This window comes from Tursiops truncatus, chromosome X, assembly GCF_011762595.2.
Source record: "Tursiops truncatus isolate mTurTru1 chromosome X, mTurTru1.mat.Y, whole genome shotgun sequence".
Classification (NCBI taxonomy): domain Eukaryota; kingdom Metazoa; phylum Chordata; class Mammalia; order Artiodactyla; family Delphinidae; genus Tursiops; species Tursiops truncatus.
Genome location: NC_047055.1, coordinates 127,590,264 through 127,609,742, shown reverse-complemented (window position 1 = coordinate 127,609,742; position 19,479 = coordinate 127,590,264). Strand labels below are relative to the sequence as shown.

Sequence of the window (19,479 nt, the reverse complement as noted above, 5' to 3'; positions counted from 1 at the left end):
TCAAATGTTATACGTTTTACGTTCTATATGCGTGTTGTATAAATCGTATTGTATGTGTATCATAGATATTGCCATATTTATAATACTTACAATGTTTATAGTTGTTAGATCCACACACACAATACAGGGTAGTGCAGACATGAATATTACCTTCTTCGAGGCTGCTTCCCTTCAGACTCAAGACGTTGAGGACCACGTATCACTTTCCTTCGGGACCCTGTCCCTGGAGACCGTCCTGATGGACCGGCTGGACGCTCTCGTGTCACAGTGAGTTAGATCACACCCACCTTCAAGGGGAGGGGGCACAAGAATCAGACAACATCACAGCCTAATTTCAGATGCTCATCCACCCTAAGGATAGGAGAAAATGAGAAACGGGAGATGCTCAGTGGACAGTCTATCATCTTCATCATCATGTCCATTCCGGGGATCCGTCCACGCAGCTTTTCATGCTTCCTGAAGCCCTTCACTGATGACCCTCTGCCTCCCTACAGTGCTTGGTGAGGTGGACATCCATCCTCGTGGACCCTGAGCCAGCCTGCAGGCCTGAACTCTCCACACCCGGGGATGAGCTGAGCCTCCTCGTGAAAAGGAAGGGACAATTCTGGACACCACCTTCCCCCAAATCCTGGAGCTCCAGGTCTGCAACCTCAGCAAGTACCCTCTGAACTACCCTGACCCCCATGGGCTGAATAGTGACACATGGCCCCAGGGAGGGAGGAGCCAGTTGCTAAGTAGACCATCCTGTGGGGACAGCGTCTGTGCTTCCCTGTTCTAGAATTCAGAATCTGATCATAAATCCACCCTCCCTTGTTTGGTTGGACCGGTAGAGCCATCATAACCCCACTTAACTGTTTTCCCCTCGGGTCCATTTTTAGGTCATCTGCATCCTGTGCTCTGGATCAGTATTTTCTACAATCTCGGGGTCTCCAAGGAATGACTTGTAAGCAGCACCGTGGGAAACCCACCCCCAATAATGCCCTCCCAGGAACCGTTACCGTGGGTCCAAAGAGCTGGTTTCTCCTGGGGTCCATATTTACGTCGGGATAATACAGGCCTCTCTGTTCTGCAGTTATGAGATGTTGTCAGGAAGGGTCGACCATGTACGCTGAGCTGTGACACGCTGTTTCATTGGTGGTGATGTTTCATCAGGATCCCATAAATCTCAGGCAATCAGAGAAGGAAAGGTTTGTGATGGACACTGCATCCTTGACTTATTAAAGGGTGTCAGCGCTGCCCTGACGTCCTCGAGTGGGACTGCTTCCTGCGTTCGAGTCCCTTGGTTCTTCAAGAAAATATCAGAGAATCTGTATCAGACAGTGTCATTGCTGGATTCTTCTATCCCCAAACAGCTGAGACTGTGATTATAGGCATTAAAATATAAGATGGGCACTTACCAGGTAGGTCATGACACTAATCCTCTAATTATTTTGCCCTATTAACTCATGTCCTTGATTAGCACCTGACCAGGCTGGGCTGAGTTGGCTTTTAAGTGATGGCTGATACCAGGAGACAGATGGTCTGTTCTAAGAAGGTAATGGCTTTACAGTATTTCTATCAAATGGTCGCAGCATTTACTTAGCGGACTCAGATTCCCCTGGGAAGTGGTCTGCTCCTCCTCTCCTGGAGAGATACAGGAACCGGCCGGTCCTCACCTTGTCGGTGACAGTGACGCAAATATGGATTCACTTTCTGAGCTGCCAGTGCCTCACAGGTCCCATCTCCACCACTAACCACCTTGCAGGCAAGCTTCCCATCGTGCAGAGAAAGTAAAGAGGCGAGTGACTTGCAGAAGGGTGCACAGAGGCAGGAGGGGGATGGAGCCTGGCCCTCACAGGCACAAAGTGGAAAGCACCTTTCTCTTGGGCTGGAAAGGCTTGAGGGTGGGCTGCCTCTTCTGCGACCCGAGATCTGAAGGTTGGACGTGGCGATTGCGTTCCTGTTGCAGTGCAGAACCCCTGCCCGGACAAAGCAGCGATTCGGCCTTAGCCGCCTTGACCTCCGGGCAAGGCTCCTGGCTGTGCATTCTTTTTCAGGAGTTATTCACGGAGAGCCTGGCTGGGTGGCTGAAGAAGACCCAGAAGTGATGAAAAGAGGCCGTTCAGGAGCCCACGCTGTAGCTACTGAGATGAAGTAAAACCACGTTGTCTACGCAGGTAAACCATTTCAGCTCGACCATCTGCTTCAGAGGGAAGGGGTGCAGCGCTGGAGCCATCAGAATTAGACGGTAATTGATTAACTATCTCCTTACCGTGTCCCCGGAACGTAAGCCATGGTGCATCTGAATCCCTGCACCGTGTTCCACATGCCAGGATCTTGGCAACGAGAGAGGAACCCTGCAGAGGTGTGGGGTCGCACCTGACACGGCAACCCTCCTCCCTCTGCTTCTCACGGATCGAGCCAGATGGGGCAGCAGGTAGAGATACTGCTCCCTTTGGAAGGTGAGCCGGAGACACTTGAGCCCTTCTTTCCCGGAGTTTGCAGTCTCTTAGGGAGATGAAAATCAATAGGTTGAAAAACAGATCTTTCTCTCTAGTTACTTCTCATCTGTCCTAGTCATCTAATCTTCATAAGTCGTTTCCCTGCAAGTGTCAGCTGTCCCCCTGCTTAACATCCTTGGATTCTGTCTGAGTTTCTTGTGGCTACTCTAAGAACCGAGGACTTGGTAGCTTAAAAGAACAAAATGTGCCATCTTACCGTTTTAAAGCCCAAAGCTCTAAATTCAAGGGATCCTGCAGGCTGGTTTCTTCTCGAGGCTCCAGGGGAGAATCTATTTCCTTCCTTTTCCACCTTCTGGAGGCGTCTGCCATCCTGAGCTTGTGGCCCCTTCCTTGATCATCAAAACGAGCAGCTCAGCATCTTGTAACCAAATACTCCTCTGACGTCCTCTTTACAGGGACCCATGTGATGACACTGGACCACCTGTAAAACCCAGGTCACCTGTGCATCTCAAGGTGCTTAGCAGGACCACATCTGCCAACTTCCTTTTGCTACGTAAGTTCACATATTCACAACGTTCGGGTATTAGAACTTGGACATCTTTGGGGACGTTACTCAGCTGACCACAGCAGGCGTCTCAACACTTATGCTCTTCTGTGCTCTCAGCTCTGGACTTGTTGGTGGATTCCCCCAATCTTCCTCAGTTCTTATACTGTTTTAATGTATCTTTAAATAACAGAGGCCAGAAATAAACCCACACACCTATGTCAATTAATATTTGACAAAGGACACAAGAATACACAATGGGAAAAAGTCTCTTCAGCAAGTGGTGCTGGGAAAGTTGGAGACATGCATGTAAATCAATGAAGTTAGAACACACGCTCGCACCACACACAAAAGACTTAAACTCCCAGAAGAGAACACAGGCAAAACATTCTCTCACAAATCATACCAATATTTTCTTAGGTCAGTCTCCCAAGGCAATAGAAACATAAACCAATGGGACCTAATCAAACTTACAAGCTTTTGCACAGCAAAGGAAACCATGAACAGACGATCTATAGAATGGGAGAAAATATTTGCAAGCAATGCAACCGATGAAGGCTTAATTTCCAAAATCTACAAACAACTCAACAACAACAAATAAACAACCCAATCAGAAAATGGGCAGAGACCTAAATAGACAGACATTTCTTCAAAGACATACAGATGGCAAACAGACACATGAAAGGGTGCTCAACATCTCTAATTATTAGAGAAATGCACATCAAAAGTACAGTGAGGTATCACCTCACACAGGTCAGAATGCCCATCATCAAAAAGTCTACAAAACAGTATGGAGGTTCCTCAAAAACACTACAAATAGAACTACCCTACGACCCAGTAATCCCATTACTGGGCATATACCCTGAGAAAACCATAATTCAAAAAGACACAACAGCCAGGTCATGGTAGCAACCTAACTGTCCATCAGCAGATGAATGGATAGGAAGATGTGGTACATACATTACTAATGCCATTGGCAGCAACATGGATGGACCTAGAGATTATCATACTAAACGAAGTAAGTCAGACAAAGACAAATACCACCTGATATCACTTATATGTGGAACCTGAAAAATAATACACATGAACTTATTTATGAAGCAGAAACAGACTCACAGACATAGAAAACAAATGCATGGTTACCAAAGGGGAAGGGTGGGGGAAGGATAAATTAGGAGTTTGGGATTAACACACACACTACTATATATAAAATAGAGGAAAACGAGGACCTACTGTGTAACACAGAGAACTCTATCAGTATTTTGTAATAACCTAAATGGGAAAAGAATATGTACATGGATAACTGAATCACTATGCTGTATACCTGAAACTAACAATGTTGTAGGTGAACTATACTCCAATAAAAATTAAAAAAGTAAAAGTGGGTTGCAGAGTAACTTACATCAGCAGATTCTCATTTCTCTGATCAGGGAAGCCACAGATGATCCATTAAATGGGTGAGGAGGGGGGAGAGTAGGGTGGGTGTTCTTACCACATGCACTCCATCCCTGTCCACCCCTGCTCCTTGCCCCACAGAGCTCACCATGGGTCTGCCTGTTGGATGGGGGCAGAAGAGAAGTGAGGGGCACAGAGGTGAGAGGGCTGTCCACCCTTGGCCCCGTCTTGCAGGTCAGCTGAGACCCTCCACCAAAACCCACTTCTCCCAGGGGACTTCCCTGCTGGTCCACTGGTTAAGACTTCACCTTTCAGCGCAGGGGTGTGTGGGTCCAACACCTGGTCAGGGAGCTGAGATGCCACATGCCTTACAGCCAAAAAACCGAAACATAAATAGTTAATCAAATCCAGGAAGCACAGAGGTTCCCGTTCAGGATAGCTCCAAGGAGAAACACACCAGGACACATATTAAATACAAAGAAAAAATATTAAAAGCAAGGGGAAAACAACAAAGGGACTCCCTATAAGGTTAACAGCTGGTTTCTCAGTAGAAACTCTACAAGTCAGAAGGGAGTGGCATGATATATTTAAAATGATGAAAGGGAAATTACTCTACCCAGCAAGGATCTCATTCAGATTGGATGGAGAAATCAAAAGCTTTACAGACAAGCAAAAGCTAAGAGAAATTAGCACCACCTAACCAGCTTTACAATATATACTAAAGGAATTTCTCTAAGTGGGAAACACAAGAGAAGAAAAGGACCTACACAAACAAACCCATCACAATTAAGAAAATGGTAATAGGAACATACATATATGGATTAAATGCTCCAACCAAAAGACACAGGCTCACTGAATGGACACAACCCATATATATGCTGTCTACAAGAGACCCACTTCAGACCTAGGGACACATATTCCATGCAAATGGAAATCAAAAGAAAGCTGGACTAGCAATTCTCATATCAGACAAAATAGACTTTAAAATAAAGAATATTACAAGAGTTAAGGAAGGACACTACATAATGATCAAGGGATCAATCCAAGAAGAAGATACAACAATTATATATGCACCCAACACAGGAGCACCTCAATACATAAAGCAACTGCTAACAGCTATAAAACAGGAGAAATCGACAGTAACACAATAATAGTGGGGGACTTAACACCTCACACCAATGGACAGATCATCCAAACAGAAAATTAATAAGGAAACAAAAGCTTTAAATGACACAATAGAGCAGATAGATGTAACTGGTATTTATAGGACATTCCATCCAAAGACAGCAGATTACACTTTCTTCTCAAGTGCACATGGAACATTCTCCAGGACAGATCAAATCTTGGGTCACAAATCAAGCCTCAGAAAATTTAAGCAAATTGAAATCATATCAAACATCTTTTCTGACCACAACACTCTTAAAAATACATAGAAACAAATGACAATGAAAACACGATCCAGAACCTATGGGATGCAGAAAAAGCAGTTCTAAGAGGGAAATTTATACCTATACAAGCCTACCTCAAGAAACAAGAAACATCTCAAACAATCTAACCTTACACCTAAAGGAACTAGAGAAAGAAGAACAAACAAAACCCAAAGTTAGTAGAAGGAAAGAAATCATAAAGATCAGAGCAGAAATAAATAGAAACAAAGAAAACAATAGCAAAGATCAATAAAACTAAAAGCTGGTTCTTTGGGGAGATAAACAAAATTGATAAACCATTAGCCAGACTCATCAAGAAAAAGAGGGAGAGGACTCAAATCATTAAAATTAGACTCCACAGAAATACAAAGCATCCTGAGACTACTACAGGCAACTCTATGCCAATAAAATGGACAACCTGGAAGAAATGGACAAATTCTTAAAAGGTATATAACCTTCCAAGACTGGACCAGGAAGAAACAGAAAATATGAACAGATCAATCACAAGTACTGAAATTGAAACTGTGATTAAAAATCTTCCAACAAACAAAAGTCCAGGACCACATGGCTTCACAGGTGAGTTCTATCAAACATTTAAAGAAGAGATAACACCCATCCTTCTCAAACTCTTCCAAAACTCTTCCGAGAAAGGAAGACTCCCAAAATTGTTCTATGAGGCCACCATCACCTTGTTACCAAAACCAGACAAAAATACTAAAAAAAAAGGAAATTATAGACCAATATCACTGATGGATATAGATGAAAAAATCTTCAACAAAATACTAGCAAACAGAATCCAACAACACATTAAAAGGATCATACACCATGATCACAGTGGGATTTATCCCAGGGGTGCAAGGACTCTTCATATATGCAACTTAATCAATGTGATACACCATATTAACAAATTGAAGAATAAAAACCATATGATCTTCTCAATAGATGCAGAAAAAGCTTTTGACAAAATTTAACACCCATTTATGATAAAAAAAGTCTCCAGAAAGTGGGCACAGAGGGAACCTACCTCAACATAATAAAGGCCATATATGACAAACCCACAGCAAACATCATTCTCAATGGAGAAAAACTGAAAGCATTTCCTCTTAGATCAGGAACAAGACAAGGATGTCCACTCTTGCCACTATTATTCACCATAGTTTTGGAAGTCCTAGCCATGGCAATCAGAGAAGAAAAAGAAAAGGAACACAAATTGGAAAAGAAGTAAAACTGTCACTGTCTGCAGATGACATGATACTATACATAGAAAATCCTAAAGATGCCACCAGAAAACTACTAGAGCTAATCAATGAATTTGGTAAAGTTGCCGGATATAAAATTAATGCACAGAAATTTCTTGCATTTCTATACACTAATGAAGAAAAATCTGAAAGAGAAGTTAAGGAAACACTCCCATTTAACACTGCAACAAAAAGAATAAACTACCTAGGAATAAACCTACCTAGGGAGACAAAAGACCTGTATGCAGAAAACTATAAGATGCTGATGAAGGGAATTAAAGATGATACAAACAAATGGAGATATACACCATGTTCTTGGATTGGAAGAATCAACATTGTGAAAATGACTATACTACCCAAAGCAATCTACAGATTCAATGCAATCCCTATCAAATTACCAATGCCATTTTTTACAGAACTAGAACAAAAAATCTTAAAATTTGTATGGAGATACAAAAGACCCCGAATAGCCAAAGCAGTCTTGAAGGAGAAAAACGGAGCTGGAGGAATCAGACTCCCTGACTTCAGACTACACTACAAAGCTACAGTCATCAAGACAATACAGTACTGGCACAGAAACAGAAATATAGATCAGTGGAACAGGATAGAAAGCCCAGAGATAAACGCACACACCTATGGTCACCTTATCTTTGATAAGGAGGCAAGAACATACAAAGGAGAAAAGACAGCCTCTTCAATAAGTGTTGCTGGGAAAACTGGACAGCTACATGTAAAAGAATGAAATTAGAACACTCCCTAAAACCAGATAAACGCACACACCTATGGTCACCTTATCTTTGATAAGGAGGCAAGAACATACAAAGGAGAAAAGACAGCCTCTTCAATAAGTGTTGCTGGGAAAACTGAACAGCTACATGTAAAAGAATGAAATTAGAACACTCCCTAAAACCACACACAAAAATAAACTCAATATGGATTAGAGACCTAAATGTAAGACAGGACACTATAAAACTCTTACAGGAAAACATAGGAAGAACACACTGACATAAGTCACAGCAAGATCTTTTTTTGATCCACCTCCTAGAGTAATGGAAATAAAAACAAACAAATGGGACCTAATGAAACTTAAAAACTTTTGCAAAGCAAAGGAAACTACAAATAAGATGAAAAGACAACCCTCAGAATGGGAGAACGTATTTGCAAATGAATCAACAGACAAAGGATTAATCTCCAAAATATATAAACAGCTCATGCAGCTCAATATCAAAGAAACAAACAACCCAATCCAAAAATGGGCAGACGACCTAAATAGACATTTCTTCAAAGAAGATATACAGGCGGCCAAGAGGCACACGAAAAGCTGCTCAACATCACTAATTATTAGAGAAATGCAAATCAAAACTACAATGAGGCATCACCTCACACCGGTTAGAATGGGCATCATTAGAAAATCTACAAACAACAAATGCTGGAGAGGGTGTGGAGAAAAGGGAACCCTGCTGCACTGTTGGTGGGAATGTAAACTGATAAAGCCACTATGGAGAACAGTATTGGATGTTCCTTAAAAAACTAAAAATAGAATTACCCTATGACCCAACAATCCCACTACTGGGCATATACCCTGAGCAAACCATAATTCTGAAAGAGTCATGCACCACAATGTTCATTGCAGCTCTATTTACAATAGCCAGGAGATGGAAGCAACCTAAGTGTCCATCATTGGATGAATGGATAAAGAAGATGTGGCACTTTATACAATAGAATATTACTTAGTCATAAAAAGAAACGAAACTGTGCTTCCCTGGTGGCGCAGTGGTTGAGAGTCTGCCTGCCGATGCAGGGAACACGGGTTCGTGCCGCAGTCCAGGAGAATCCCACATGCTGCAGAGCGGCTGGGCCCGTGAGCCATGGCTGCTGAGCCTGCACGTCCAGAGCCTGTGCTCCGCAATGGGAGAGGCCACGACAGTGAGAGGCCCGCGTACCGCAAAAAAAAAAAAACAAAAACGAAATTGAGTTATTTGCAGTGAGGTGGATGGACCTAGAGTCTGTCACACAGAGTGAAGTAAGTCAGAGAAAAACAAACACCATGTGCTAACACATATATATGGAATCAAAAAAAAAAAAAGGGGTCATGCAGAACCTAGGGGCAAGATGGGAATAAAGACACAGAACTACTAGAGAATGGACTTGAGGACACGGGTAGGGGGAAGGGTAAGCTGGGACAAAGTGAGACAGTGGCATGGACATATATACACTACCAAATGTAAAACCGATAGTGGGAAGCAGCCGCATAGCACAGGGAGATCAGCTGGGTGCTTTGTGACCACCTAGAGGGGTGGGATAGGGAGGGTGGGAGGGAGGGAGATGCAAGAGGGAAGAGCTATGGGAACATATGTGTATGTATAACTGATTCACTTTGTTATTAAGCAGAAACTAACACACCATTGTAAAGCAATTATACTCCAATAAAGATGTTAAAGAAAAAACAAACCTAAAAATTGAATTACCGTATGATCCAGCAATCCCACTCCTGGGCATATACCCAGAGAAAACCATTATTCAAAAAGACACATGCACCCCAATGTTCATTGCAGCACTATTTACAATAGCCAGGTCATGGAAGCACCCTAAATGCCCATTGACAGACGAATGGATAAAGATGTGGTACATATATAAAATGGAATATTACCTATAAAAAGGAACAAAATTGGGTCATTTGTAGAGACGTGGATGGATCTAGAGACTGTCATACAGAGTAAAGTAAGTCAGAAAGAGAAAAACAAATATCATATATTAACGCATATATGTGGAACCTAGAAAAATGGTACAGATGAACCGGTTTGCAGGGCAGAAATAGACGCAGATGTAGAGAACAAACGTATGGACATCAAGGGGGGAAAGCAGGGGTGGGTGGTGGTGGTGGGATGAATTGGGAGATTGGGAGTGACATATCTACACTAATACGTATAAAATAGGTAACTAATAAGAACCTGCTCTATAAAAAAATACATAGAATTCAAAAATTCAAAAAAAATAAAGCTGACTTTTCTCATAGGTGTTGAATGGATGGCGTTTGATGTACCGAAGGTGTTTGCTTTTTTTTCTCCTCTTGGGTAACTACCCAGGGTGGGTTTTATTTTTCCAGGATCTCAGCTGATTGTCGTGGCTGGGGTCCCACAGCATGCAGACTTGGGAGTATCTGGGGTGAGGGAAAGGGATGGGGGACCAGGGCTGTGAACCAGGCCAGGCAGCACTGGGGCATTTGCACTTAGCTGCTCTGGAAGCCCCAGTGCCCTGGACAGCACCTGTGAGCGAGCTGCCCGAGGGGGCTGGGGGATTCCTACTCCACCTCCCCTTGGGGGTTGGTGGTTGTGGATTCCCTGCACTGAGCTGATTCTAGGGCGGCCAGTGGCCTTCTGGGACCAGAGGGAGACTCAGTCACTGAAGCCCAGATCTGGCGGCTGGGATGCGGGCAGGAATTCTGAGGGGCAGGGCTTAGGGGCACAGCAGGGGCACCCTGACCTCAGGGAAATGAAGGGCTCTACAAACGTGGGGAGCAGTGGGGGGTGACTGTTCAACTAGCAGGTTTCTCAGCCTTGTTGGGAAATGTTCCCATTCAGAAACGGAACGAGGTAGGGAGCTGAGATGCCCCTGCTGGGCTGTGACAAGCCTGCCTGCTTATCTCAAGCCATGTTGCTATGGACGGATTTATATCCCCTCAAAATTCGTATGTTGGAGCCCTAACCCCCCAGAGTAACTGTATTTGGGGTAAACAATGAATGAAGGTGAAGTGAGGTTATAATATGGTATGGGGTCTGTCTCTCCACCACACGAGGACATGCAGATAAGGTGGCATCTGTAAGCCAACAAGAGAGCCTCGCCGGGAACTGAGTCTGTCCACGCCGTGATCTCAAACTCCCAGCCTCCAGACGGTGAGAACTAAATTTCCATTGTTTAAGCTGCCCAGTCTGGGGTGTTCTGTTACAGCAGCCTCAGCTGACTAATACCCACATCTGCATGTTTCAAGATGATAAAGCCTGATGGTAAAATCAGCGGTACTCGGAGAGAAAGAATCATACTGATTGACGAACGAACACAGACTGATATTAATATTGCAATCATACAGAGAATTTTTTTGTTTGGTTTTTTTTTTTGGCCATGCTGCACCAGAGTCTTAGCCACTGAACCACCAGGGAAGTCCTGTACTGAAGATATTCTATGAGTTGTATATATTTCTCTTAGAGCATCTATTAAATTCCCCCTGAGCACACCCCACCAAGTCCCACGATTTCTCTGCACCTGTCTCACTCTAGTCACACAATAAACCTCTTGCGTGTACACACACACACCCATCTCATCACACTCCTGTAAAACTCTTTTACAACCATTGTGCTACGGCTTCTGGCATAGTTTCCAGGAGCATTATACAAAATGCTCTTCCCTTAATCCAATTTTCTTTGGACTGGATTAAACCCTTGCTTTTTTGCAAGACTAATTTCAATTGTTGGCACGAAAGACCCAGATGTCTCTCTTTGGTAAATACTGAGCCGGCTTTGCTCACAGCACTGTTAGGAAGCAGCCCACGGCCAGCACGCCATGCTTTTCTGATGTGCCCTCCTGGCCACTGGAACGTCAAGGGCAGGATTACCTTCACGTATTTCCCAGATGTCCGTTGCATAAACATCCTACCACAGAGGCTGTTCTGTGTCCAGTAACATCAGCACTCCCCTTTCTACCAGTTTCCAGGGATGTGTTCCGGGCCCCCAAGCAGCCTGCAGCACAGCTCTGTGGTGATCAAGAAGGAGCCCTCCTGGGTGTGGAGGAAAGGGAACCCTCCTGCACTGTCGATGGGAATGTAAACTGATGCAGCCACTGTATGGAGGTTCCTCAAAGAACTAAATATAGAGCTCCCATAGGACCCAGCAATCCCACTCCTGGGCATATATCCACAGAAAACTATAATTTGAAAAGATACATGCACCCCTACACACACTATTTACAACAGCCAAGACTTGGAAGCAACCTACATGTGCGGCAACAGAGGAATGGACAAAGAAGATGTGGTACATGTATAAAATGGAATATTACTCAGCCGTGAAAAAGAAGGAAATCATGCCATTGGCAGCAACATGGATGGACCTAGAGATTATCATGCTAAGTGAAGTACTGGTAAGTCCGATAGAGAAAGACAAACATCACTTATATGTGGAATCTAAAAAAGAATGATACAAATGAACTTATTTACAAAACAGAAACACACTCACAGACACAGAAAACAAACTTATGGTTACAAAAGGAGAAAGGGAGGGCGAGGGATAAATGAGGAGGTTGGGATTAGCAGATACACACTATATATAAAATAGCTCATCGACAAGGACCTACTACATAACAGGAAACTACACTCAATATTTTGTAATAATAAGGAGAAGTAACCTGCAAAAAAACCAAAACAAACTGACTCACTTTGCTGGACAGTTGAAACTAATGCATTATTGCACATCAACTAGAGTTCAATAAGAAAACAAGAACTTCCCCCTCTGACATGAGCCATCATCCAGCCTCAAGGCTCACTGCCTCTGATAACTGGCATCTCACTGTGTCAGAAAAATCCTCTGAGAGGCTGGACTTCTTCCTAGGATGTGTGGTCCGTGCAGTCACAACAGGGCAAGGCTGAGATACAATGATGCCCTCGTGGGCACTGGGCCACCCACTCCCATGTCCAGCTGGGTCCCGATGACGGCTTAACATTTCCTTTCCCAGGGGCCTTTACGGGCTGATGGGCTGGAAGCTTTGATCTCATTTACCGGTGATGGTCAATTTGGGATGAGGAATAAAAGAAGCCACAAGCCAAAGCCTGTCTTTCTTTGCTGGCTGGACCTGAGCCAGAGATGGAAAATACGCACTTTAGAATAAACTGGATTTTTAAAATACTGCTTAATAGCGCTCCTAGACATCCCTCGCGATAAGCCAGCGCTTTCCAAACAAACACTTATCCGCAGCGTTTTTACCTGGTGCAGCTGCGTGGTTTTGGTCCAGGTCTGCCCTGGAAGGCCATTGCTTTTATCCTTTCCAACACAGATTAAAAGCAAATCAGATTATGGAAATGGCTGAGCCGCCTTCAGAGTAGTTAGGATGGGGGGTTTGGCATGTGCGTACGATATGGGAGGAGGGGGGTGGTTTGCAGGATCTGTGGAGCTTGAAGACTGCATCAGGATTAGGGCTGGCAGCAACAGAAACCCTAAAACAACAGGGCTCAAAAATGATGGAAACGTGATTCCCTCTCATGTAAAGGTGACCCTGAGGAATCGGGTCAGGGCTGGTGTCAGTCCTCCAAAAGCAGGGTCCTTGCATCTCCCCACTCCTCCACCCCTACTCACGGCCCCTGTCCTCACGGTGCAGGAGGCTGGCTCCCCATTTCAGGGGGCAAGTAGGAAGGAGAGGAGAGGAAAGGGCAAGCCGTATCTGTCTTTGAAGGAAGGTTCCTGGCATGTGGTCGGGGGAGTGGGCAGAGAGAGCTCTGCTTTGCCAAGGTCTGCAGTGATGGTGTCATTAGTTATTAGCTCTGTGACCTTGGGTGAGGCTCAACTTCTGTAACATGGGAATGACGGTGAGGATGGTGATGATGAAAATGATGAGGATGATGGTGATTGTGGTGACGACGGTGGTGATGGTGGTGGTGATGATGTTGATAATTATGGAGATGGTGGTGGTGGTGATGATGACTATGGTGGTGATAAAGGTGATAATTACGATAGTGGTGGTGGTGATGGTGGTGGTGATGATGGTAATTGTGATGGTGGTAATGATGATGGTGATGATAGTGATACTATTGGTGGTGATGATGATAATTATGGAGATGATGGTGATGGTGATGATGATTATGGTTGTGATGGTGGTGGTGGTGGTGGTGGTGGTGGTGATGACAGTGGTGAAGATGATCTTGATGATGAAATAACGTAGCCTCATCACAGATGAGTCTAAATGAGACAAATGAGCTAAATTGTACAGTCCCTTGAACATGATAATGTGTTATACACATGACAGTTGTACAGGTGATCCATTTCTGACGAACATCTTTATTTTCTTGAAGGCTCACACTGCAAGACTACCTACTTCAGTTAATTAGAAGGCAATGATAAGTCGTGTTTGTGTATCAACAGATAATTATAAATATATACCCATTGCATTTTATATAAAGACAGACATTCAAAAACACTAGTCAGCATGCAACTCAATGAAGTTAGAACACACCCATACCCCATATACAAAAATCAACTCAAAATGCCTTAAAGACTTAAATATAAGACATGACACCATAAAACTCCTATAAGAAGGCTTCCCTGGTGGCGCAGTGGTTAAGAACCTGCCTGCCAATGCAGGGGACACGGGTTCAAGCCCTTGTCTGGGAAGATCCCACATGCCGCGGAGCAGCTAAGCCCGTGTGCCACAACTCCTGAGCCTGTGCTCTAGAGCCTGCGAGCCACAACTACTGAAGCCCATGCGCCTAGAGCCTGTGCTCCACAACAAGAGAAGCCACTGCAATGAGAAGCCCATGCACTGCAACAAAGACCCAACACAGCCAAAAATAAATAAATAAAAGTAAATTTAAAAAAACTCCTAGAAGAGAATGTACACAAAACATTCTCTGACATAAATTGCACCAATGTCTTCTTAGGTCCATCTCCTAAGGCAATAGAAATAAAAGCAAAAATAAACAAATGGGACCTAATCTAACTTATAAGCTTTTACACAGCAAAGGAAACCATTAACAAAAGGAAAAGTCAACCTATGGACTGGGAGAAAATATTTGCAAACGATAGGACCGACAAGGGCTTAATTTCCAAAAATACAAACAGTGTATACAATTCAACAACAACAAAAAACAACACAATCGAAAAATGGGCAGAAGACTTAAATAGACATTTCTCCAAAGAAGACATCCAGGTGGCCAACAGGCACATGAAAAGATGCCCAATATTGCTAATTATTAGAGAAATGCAAATCAAAACTACAATGAGGTATCACCTCACACCAGTCAGACTGGCCATCATCAAAAAGTCTACAAACAATAAATGCTGGAGAGGGTGTGGAGAAAAGGGAACCCTCCTGCACTGTTGGTGGGAATGTAAACTGGTGCAGCCACTGTGGAAAACAGTATGGAGGTTCCTTAAAAACCTAAAAACAACTACCATGTGACCCAGCAATCCCACTCCTGGGCATATATCCAGCGAAAACTAATTCAAAAAGGTACATGCACCCCTATGTTCACAGCAGCACTATTTACAATGTCCAAGACATGGAAACAATCCAATCAGCAGATGAGTGGATTAAGAAGATGTGGTACATATATACAATGGAATATTACTCAGCCATGAAAAAGAATGAAATAATGCCATTTGCAGCAACATGGATGGACCTAGAGATGATCATACTGAGTGAAGTACGTCATAGAAAGGCAAATATCATATGATATCACTTATATGTGGAATCTAAAAAATGACACAAATGAACTTATTTACAAAACAGAAACAGACCCACAGACGTAGAAAACAAACTTATGGTTACCAATGGGGAAAGGGGAGGGAGGGATAAATTACGAGTTTGGGAATAACACATACATACTATTATATATAAATAGATAAGCAACAAGGACCTACTATATAGCAGAGGGAAGTATATTCAATGTCTTGTAATAACCTATAATGGAAAAGAATCTGAAAAATGTATACATATGTATAACTGATTCACTTTGCTGTACACCTGAAACTAACACGATATTGTAAATCAACTCTACTCCAATTAAAAAAAACACTACTCAGAAAAGACAAGTTTTATTTGCCCAAACTTGTCTTCACATCAGACAGACGTGGTGCAGTTTTACACCGTATCCCGATGATTTGCTGCCTCTGTTCATCACACCTTGGATGGGAAGTACGAATTTCTGTCTCCCTGGTACCTGGGTGGGTGTCTAACGCCTACACCACGCTCCACAAAAGCCTTGCGTTGAATTAAATTCTGCAGTACTGTTAATGATCAAGGTGGTGGGTATGGGGGAGGGCTGGAGAAGGCAAGGCGAGAGAGCGAGAAGGCACAGAACCGTCAAGAACAGGGTAGCCTCAGCAAGGAAAAGAGAAGCCCAGATAACCACGCAGATTCCCTGCATCTATTTATGCCGTTCATCAGCAAGTCCCCAGGGAGCCTGCTGCTCATCACCCCACCTCCATCTCCTGCCTGGTTCAAGGCACTGGACATCTGTCCCTGGACAACGCCAACATCCAGGACCTGCCACCAGTCCCTCCTGCATCACTGCTGTCCACACAGCAGTCAGACTGATCCTGTCTGTACCCAGGTCAGGTTTCACAACTGACCTTCCCCCAGAAGCAGAGCCTGGGTTGAGGGTTGAACGCAGGGAGGGGCAGGGAGCTCCAGGAGTGGGATGGGGAGGTCACGCAAGGAAGGAAAGTAGCCAAGGAGGGGGGAATTATCAGGCCAGCCACACCCAGGTGACTGGAGCGTAATATCATGGTGATGCTCTGAGAAGCACCTTAAAGCACTTTCCTCGGGTGAGCCGGGCTGAGAGGTGTGTGAGCCGGGGTATTTATACCCTGTGCTCAGTAGTTACCAGCGGGGCTATGTGCCTTTCGCCGATTTGCAGCTTGTCTCTCCCATGGGCCCCCTGTGTTCCAGCAAGCAGGGTAGGTATCCAACAAGAGTCAGGGCTTGCATTGGAAGACAGGTCGCTGTTCATGGAAATGGCAAGGAATTCCCAGCAGTTGTGGGTCGACCACCACCACCATCGGCTCCATCCGAGAAAAACTTCCAGTGGCTCCCATCTCACTCATGATAGACTCCAAAATCCAAGTAAGATAACAAGACCTGCCCCAGTCCCTCTGGCCTCAGCCTCCTGCACACACATCTGCTCGAGCTGCATCCCTCCGTGCCGGACCATCGCTGTTCTACTGTCCACACAGTCTGCTCCTGGCTGGGGCACAGCTGTCCTTTCCCTTCCTCACCTCAGCCAGGTCTCCGGACAAACGTCACCCCGCATAGAAGCCCTCTCCGGCCACAGTGCTGCAAGGGCTCCTCTGGTCAGCCTGTCCTCTCCCTGCTCAACCTCGGAACACTCAACGACCACGTAAAAAAGCACATCGTGCATTTCATCTACTTGCATGTCCACTCACTGTCTGCTTCCTCCCCCCGGGATGGACATTAAGCAGGGACTTCACCTGGCTTGTTCACTGGAGCCAGAACGGTGGCCAGCACACAGAACCCCTTGACAGATAACTATGTGTTGAAATAATACATGAAAGAGGATGAACCACGGAAGGAGGAAGAGAAGGGCTGTGGGACCTCAGGACTTATGAGGTTGATTCTACCATGCACCATCTTTGATTTGGAGGCAGGTGGGTTTACACCCTTTGTTCCTGGAACCATGGTCACCAGGTGATCACAGAAGAGGATTTGGGGGTCTTTCAGGTAAACAGGAGAAGCTCTGCCTCTGATCAGTGGAGGGACCTTGATGACTTAATCTCTCTAAACTTAAGTTCCTTAACCTGTTAGATGGGAGATACCTCATCCCTCTGTCATCAGAGCACTGTCAGCATCTAATGGAACCACTGGTGCTCCGTGGGCGTGTAATCCACGCTGCTTTTTCACTCTGTTATCACCTCCATTAGCTGCTCATCTCTGCGACTTAGGAGGGGCTGGGGGAGCAGTTTTCTCATGTTGCTTTTGCCAACTACAGATTGGCCCTTGCTGTCACCTCTACAAGGATTAAATCAAGAGCCGCTGCAGTTGCTGACCTTCAACACCCTCTGAAAGGAGCTCAGGGTGGAGACCAGGAATGAGGAACTCTGTGCTCTGGGAAAAACTGGCGGGACAGGTCTTCAGATAGTTAGAGATTTTCAGGAGACGGTTTTATGAGCCCAATACTTGCACCTCCTCGTAACCACGAAAGCACTAAAATCCTTCCTGGTGCCGTCTGTTCCGTGTGGCTCGCAGGAACCTGCAGGAGACTAGCAGGAACCTGCAAAAATATGTGCTGACTGCATGCACTCCCCCCTCACCGAAACCCCACATATATACTGACTGATTGCATGCACTCCCCGTTCACCGAAACCCCACATATATACTGACCTCCCCCCTCCCCTGCTACCTCTTTGGAGCGGTTGCTCAGAGCTGTCTGAAATGCTGTCTCCCAGGCTGTAGTCCTCATTTTGCCCCCAATAAAACTTAACTCACAACTCTCACGTTGTGCTTTTTTTTTTTTTTTTTTCTTTTGCGGTACGCGGGCCTCTCACTGTTGTGGCCTCTCCCGTTGCGGAGCACAGGCTCCGGACGCGCAGGCTCAGCGGCCATGGCTCACGGGCCCAGCCACTCTGCGGCATGTGGGATCCTCCCGGACCGGGGCACGAACCCGCGTCCCCTGCATCGGCAGGCGGACTCTCAACCACCGCGCCACCAGGGAAGCCCTGTGCTTTTTTTTTTTCAAGTCGACACTTTCTAAGAGGAATGTTGGCGATCGGGGGTGGAGCGCACGAAGCAAGCAGGGTTTGTGCCCGCTGCAGGGGACGAGGGCTTCTCTCCTTGCTCTGTGCGCTGAATATCACACAGCCAACGTGTGGGCGTGGGTCCAGCCGGATCCAGGCAAGGACCCCTCCCTTTCCTTAGCTTCTTAGTGGTTAACACATAAGGCAGCTCTGGAGCCGTCAGAAATCACAGCACAGTTTCCCACCAACTGTGAGGTCCCGGCGTGGCTTTCGTGAGTGGCGGCTTGCAAACTACACAAGAAACTCTTCCAAAGCGAACCTGTCCGAACACACCCCCAAGCCTCCTGCTAGAAGTACTTCCCAGTAAACACGGAGAAATCTGTATCCTGACTTTTCTTCTATTTCTCATCACAAGCTTTTTTTTTTTTTTTTTTTTTTTTTTTTTGCGGTACGCGGGCCTCTCACTGTTGTGGCCTCTCCCGTTGCGGAGCACAGGCTCCGGACGCGCAGGCTCAGCGGCCATGGCTCACGGGCCCAGCCGCTCCGCGGCACGTGGGATCTTCCCGGACCGGGGCACGAACCCGTGTCCCCTGCATCGGCAGGCGGACTCTCAACCACTGCGCCACCAGGGAAGCCCTTTCCTTATTCTTAATGTCTGAGCTGTGGCGCTTTTCCAGGGTTGGAAGACCCGTGAGGGATAATTTCGTGTTTCAGCTTGACTAGTCACGGGGCACCCAGATATTTGGTTAAACATCATTCTGGGTGTGTGATACCAAAAGGCGCATTTCTCCCATCCCAGGGGTCTGTCGGCAGGGCTCCAGGGTAAAGAAAAAGACATTACATTGGAAATGGTTCCAAAGGCAAGAATCTGGCCCTTTTGGGGACATGTCATAATTAATCACCGTCCTCTTAATGTCCTGCTTTTGCTACATTGGAACGAAAAGGAATAAGCTTTCTGACCTCACCTGTCTGGGGAAAGCTGTG

The 19,479-nt window shown here is 45.3% G+C and overlaps 1 protein-coding gene and 1 long non-coding RNA gene across 3 annotated transcripts in view; one reads left to right on the top strand and one right to left on the bottom strand.

Annotated features, from left to right (window-relative positions):
- Positions 1 to 19,479, bottom strand: part of LOC101337417 (polyprenol dehydrogenase) — a 327,160-nt gene that overhangs the window by 9,665 nt on the left and 298,016 nt on the right. The window contains exons 10-14 of the mRNA XM_033849920.2: positions 4,529 to 8,941; positions 4,388 to 4,407; positions 2,698 to 2,922; positions 999 to 2,487; positions 151 to 351 (exon numbers count right to left, since the gene is read on the bottom strand). The gene's annotated coding sequence lies outside the window, so the exon portion shown is untranslated. The remainder of the gene's footprint in view (positions 1 to 150; positions 352 to 998; positions 2,488 to 2,697; positions 2,923 to 4,387; positions 4,408 to 4,528; positions 8,942 to 19,479) is intronic.
- On the top strand, positions 146 to 18,241 carry LOC117310377 (uncharacterized). 2 transcript variants are annotated; one of them, XR_012329248.1, is made up of 5 exons: positions 146 to 267; positions 495 to 640; positions 879 to 2,441; positions 2,897 to 2,994; positions 17,751 to 18,241. It is a non-coding gene; the product is annotated as an uncharacterized lncRNA (long non-coding RNA). The 2 variants fall into 2 exon arrangements; XR_012329247.1 differs by having other exon boundaries at positions 879 to 2,994.